Source organism: Octopus bimaculoides, chromosome 7 (genome assembly GCF_001194135.2).
Source record: "Octopus bimaculoides isolate UCB-OBI-ISO-001 chromosome 7, ASM119413v2, whole genome shotgun sequence".
Classification (NCBI taxonomy): domain Eukaryota; kingdom Metazoa; phylum Mollusca; class Cephalopoda; order Octopoda; family Octopodidae; genus Octopus; species Octopus bimaculoides.
In genome coordinates this window covers 105030834-105036373 of record NC_068987.1, presented here as the reverse complement: position 1 = coordinate 105036373, position 5540 = coordinate 105030834, and positions in this window count along the sequence as shown.

Genomic DNA, 5540 nt, shown 5'->3' with positions numbered 1-5540 from the left:
TAGAATAAATAGGTTAATAGAAACCAGGGTAGCAAAGATCACAAAATAACTGTGGTGTAATTCCTGTTTTTGAGGCAGAAACTCCTTGATATTTTGGGTATTTGAGTATATATAAATTTAAGGAATGGAGTGAACGCATGTTATAACTGCATATACATTTCCCTGAAGAGAAGTTTACATTTTTAACATCGACGATTCCTGTGGATCGCATAAATTGCAGCGTGGAAGGTGTTTATAAGCCATTTAAGAAACACACAAAAACCGTAAGATTCACTTCAACATTTAAATTTAATTTGCCAAAATATTTTCGTTGCTTTTAGACTGCGACCTGTTCACTGACAAAATTCCGTGCTGCACCTGAGAAAGTAACAGTTAGTTCATGAACTAGCGACGAAAATATTTTGGCAAATTAAATTTAAATGTTAAGATGAATCTAACAGGTTTTGTGTGTTTCTTAAATGGCTTATAAACACCTTCCACGCTGCAATTGTTTTCGTTCCAGCACACAATCTCAGATAAGGTCACTTGCTATGCAATCTATCTATCTATCTATCTATCTATCTATCTATCTATCTATCTATCTATCTATCTATCTATCTATGTGTGTGTGTGTGTAATTCAAAATATAAACAATAATAAACTTTAAATAGGTTTTTGTTTTTCTAAATGAAACAAAACTAACTGTAGTATGGAAAATAATGTTTATTTTTGAATACTTCCACTTTACTTGAACAGTTATTTTGTATTGCAAAGTCTTTGATCAGATCCTCTCTATGACACCATGAACACTTGAAAATTATATTTCCGATAATATAAATCACTTCGAATATTATTTTAGCAAGTTTAAAGTGATTTTCTTTTGTGCCATAAACCATTTACCATTTTTGTGGTGCCCCCTCCCCACTATTCTCTTGATGTCTTAAGGACGTGCTTATTTTGGTCAATGGTAAATCCAGCGCGGAGTCGATATAACCAACTTGTCTCCCCACATCAATTTCAGGCCTTGTGCCTATAATAGAAAGACAGCGAGCAAGGATTATCGTTAGCATGCCCGACAAAATGCATAGTGGTACTTATTCCGGCTTAACATTCTTAGTTCAAATTCGGTTGACATCGACTTCACCTTTAATCCTTTCGGAATAGATAAAATAAGTATCGGATAAAAATAGGACCAGATTCCCCCTTGTGGCAAAAAAAGTAAAGAAAAGAAAAAAATATTTTTTATTAGGTATATATATGTAATTGCGATCGACTTTCGATCGTATAATTTCTGCAGGAGATTGTATTACATTTCGAGATAGACGTATGTGATTTGGTAAGAACCACACGAACACGCCCCATTTGCAACTGTTCTGAAACACTTCTGAATTTAGAATTAAAGAAAACACAGAAATGCTTCTGCAGTCGATTATGAATCTTGCTCTGTAAGTAGGTAGATACCACCCAGAGAGGTTGATACAGCCGTCCCTTGCTAGAAGTGTTAGCAGCTGCAGACGAGAAGGCGCCATTATTTTCATGTACCGTTTCATTTTATTCGATTGCGACAAACCTAGAAACTACCAACAAAAGTGCACAAACACTATATTTCCAAATATAGAATTAACCAAACAAATAAAGCCTCTGTGTAAACTGAAAAAAAAAAAAAAAACAGAAACAAAATAACAAAAGACAAAAAAGAAATATCGAAAAGCCATTCCATTTTCGGATAAAACTAAACCTTAGAGATTTCTCTCTTATCTTCATGTAAAAGGATATGTTTGTTTTCTTGTGCACCCTTTGATGCCGGTTTGGTTTTGCATTACTTGAAAGGCAATGGAATAACAGAAACGATCCAGGTCCAGACCGTTTAGCTTGTATTTAGTTAAGTCCCTTCACTATCTTGGGTCTTCGTGGCTCTTCATCCATCCGGGCCGTTGAAATGAATACTAGACACACGCTAGGCCGAATCAGTTGACTAGAATGGTTTCATGTTTAAACACACGGCCAACAATTTCGAGGGGTGGGTGGTTAGTCGATAACATTGGTTGATACTTTATTTCATTTACTCCGGAGAGATGAAAAGCAAAGTTGACCTCGGCAGGAATTGAACTTAAAATGTAAAAGTAAAGAGACAGAAAGAACACCGCAAGGCATTATTTCCGATTCTGTAACGATTCTGCCAGCTTGCTGCTAATTCAACTTCGAAATGTATGGCGTTGTACCAATCAGTAGAGTGATGTAGGAGGGGCCACAGGGGCGGTTGCCGCTTTGCCTCGAACACTGACAACCGACGCAACGCCACTGGAACCAGCGTTAAAGGTGATCATTATTAAAAAGAGGTAAGGCGGCGGTGAGCTGGCAGAGTCGTTAGCACGCCGGGCGAAATGCTTAGAGGTATTTCGTCTGTCTTCATGCTCTGAGTTCAAATGCCGCTAGGTTTGACTTTGCCTTTCATCGTTTCGGGGTCGATAAATAAAGTACCAGTTACGCACTGGGGTCGATGTAATCGACTGGTCTCATCACTCAAAATTTCAGGCCTTGTGCCTATAGCAGAAAGGATGATCAAAAAGAGGCAAGTAGGCTGAACCTTTAACACGCCGAGCAAAATACTTTGCGGTATTTCGTCCGTTTGTACGTTCTGAGTTCAAATTCCACTGAGGTCGATTTTACTTTTCTTCCTTTCGGGGTCGATAAAATAAGTACCAGTTGAACACTGGGGTCGATGTCATCGACTTAACCCCCTTCCCAGAAATTGCTGTCCTTGTGTCAAAATCTGAAACCATTATTAAAAAGAGGTAAGACGGCGAGCTGGCAGAATCGTTAGCATGCCGGAGAAAATGCTTCGCGACATTTCTACCGGCTTTTTATGCTCTGAGTTCAAATTCCGCTGAGACCGATTTTGCCTTTCATCCCTTCAAGATCGGTAAAATAAGAACAAGTTGAGCTTTCGGTAGATGTAATCAACAAACTCTTCCACCCTGCTCAATTTCAGGTCTTGTGTCTGTAGTAGAAAGAACTATTGAAAATTAGACGGAGTTGAGGTCGCTGAAATTCCATTCAGTGTTTAATTATGTACTTTTACTTCACGAGATCAAATCCTGCTGAGGTCAACTTCGCATCTCGCAGTATTTTAGTTTGATTTCTTTACGTTTCTGAGTACAAATCCAACCGGGGGTTATCTTTGTACTTTATATCACCGAATCCACTTAAGTGACTTTATATACCCATCTCAATATTTTATATTCTTGTGACAGTATGAAATTGTTGCCACCAATATTTTGATTTATTTCCTGATCGCTAATGTAATTAATTCAACAGGCAGCGGAGTAGAATATTCAACATCAGAGTAAATGTTGAGCTTCAGAGAAACAGTGTTATGAAATAGACCAGCATACGAGCCTTTATTCTTCTACTCCGCTAATGTAAAGGCACTGTACATCTATTCTCGTTTATCACGGGGGTAGCTTTAAAAAGTGGTTAGTGAATCTGTGATAAAAGAACCATCTCCATGCACATTGCAAATGAAATGAACGATAGATTCATTGACACAGAACCTGCAGCGCTAAGCAGTAAAGCTTCAGGTAGAGATACCTTTTTTTGCGTAGAGATACCCATGTCTGCGTCCTTTGTTAAGATCAGGCGCATTCGTATTTTGTTTGATCACTGAGCCCATGTTCATGGCTACGAGTATATTAATCTTTATAAAAAAAAAAAAAAAAAATACGCGGCCACACAAAACAGTCACGTGGACACAAGTGACCGTCAATGCATTCTGGGTGGCTGCGCACTGTTGGTGGTCTCTGGGGGCAAGTATTTTGTGGTTTAAGCAGTATCGTCGATTGATCGCCGACCCGTGTTATAACAAGTGAATCCATGATAAGCATAACACGGTTTACAATTGACCGTATCGTGTTATCCTGGATCAGTGATGAATCAATCAGTGATAAACGAAGCTACATATATCATTATTAATGTGAAATATTGAAATCCGGTGTCGTCAAAAAGTATGTTTAGGAAGTTCTTGGCCATAGTGGAGTAATTTAGTTACTGCGAGAAAGAGGAGATAGCTGATGCTTCAAGCAGGTTTTTTTTTATCATAAAAAGTATGAAAGAAGAAATTAATACAAACATTAAATTAAATACAGTAATCCCTCGCCATATCACGGTTCACCTATCGCGGTTTATTATTTAAGTTTACGTCGATTCCTCTGTGGTGTTGTTTTGCATTTATAATAAAATAAATATATACAAATTATAAAAATAATAAAAAAACATATACAGTTCAGTAGTTTCTACTTCGCGGATTTTCACTTATCGCGTGGGGTTTTGGAACGTAATACCCGTGATAGTCGAGGGATTGCTGTAATATAGTTGCATATCGCCAGAATTTATTTCACGATTCAGGATTTATTCACACAGGCATGCACGCACGCACGCGCATGTGCTCACACACACACACATCTATATATCTATATCGCAGTAGCGTATCTGGGAGTGGAGAGGGGCGAGGGACGGTCCACCCTGGGTGATGCTTTTATGGGGGAGGGGCGGCACTTTTGGCCTCAAGCTAAGCTACTGCATCTTCGTCAGGCAGTACAACACAACAGAAAACTATGCGACGCTGTGGAGGTCAAATAAGACCAAAACACGTCCGTAGTTGTCACCACACGGCCAACACATTAACTGCATTCTATTTTCAATTAATTAAAATTTCTGGGTTGTCTCTTTCGTCTTTTTCGACAAGACTTAATCATTATGCTAAACATTTTCCTCGCTTACGACCGTAATTTTGATTTAATCTTTTTGATTCACTACATGAAGTGTGTTAGTACTGGTCTTGCTATCCTGTTCTCGTGCAGAGCGTGACTCTGGGTATTTTCCCTTGGTCCTTGTATGGAGGTAGTGGAGGTAGTGAATATCTAACAGACAACGACAGGGTTTGAAGTCAAAATTGTTACAAAAGCCTAACTAATACGTACATTTCATATACATTTCATTCATCCACTATTCAGTGCAAATGCTATATGGCAGAATACGAATTAGGTGATGTCTTGAGCAAGGCATTCCTATAGAACAGAGTCGGAAAATATCTAGTTCAGCCAAAACTGTAATTTCTTTGGAATGTGAACTTTACATATCGTAGATTACGACTCTGCGAAACACACACACACACACACACACACACACACACACACACACACACACACACACAAAGTTAGTGCATTGGTGAGGTTGGGGTGGATTTTTGCAACTCTCTTTTCCTGTAACGAGTCTCTGTGGATCCTTTTGAAATAGATTTATTTTAGATATGTTTTAAACATTTGTGATTATGATAAGAAATATTGTTCTTGAGGATCTTTTGCAGTGAAAGCGAATTATATTACTTATTCTGCGTCAAAGATGTTGTAAATGGGCAATTTTGCATAGACTAAGCTTGCTGCTTCGTGTAAACGTCTAGAAAATGTATGTAACCTGTTTATGGCGGCTGTACACTTCAATTAATATACCCACTCTACTGACAAATATACAAGTGCATTTTTTCCTGACTTATGCGCGCGCGC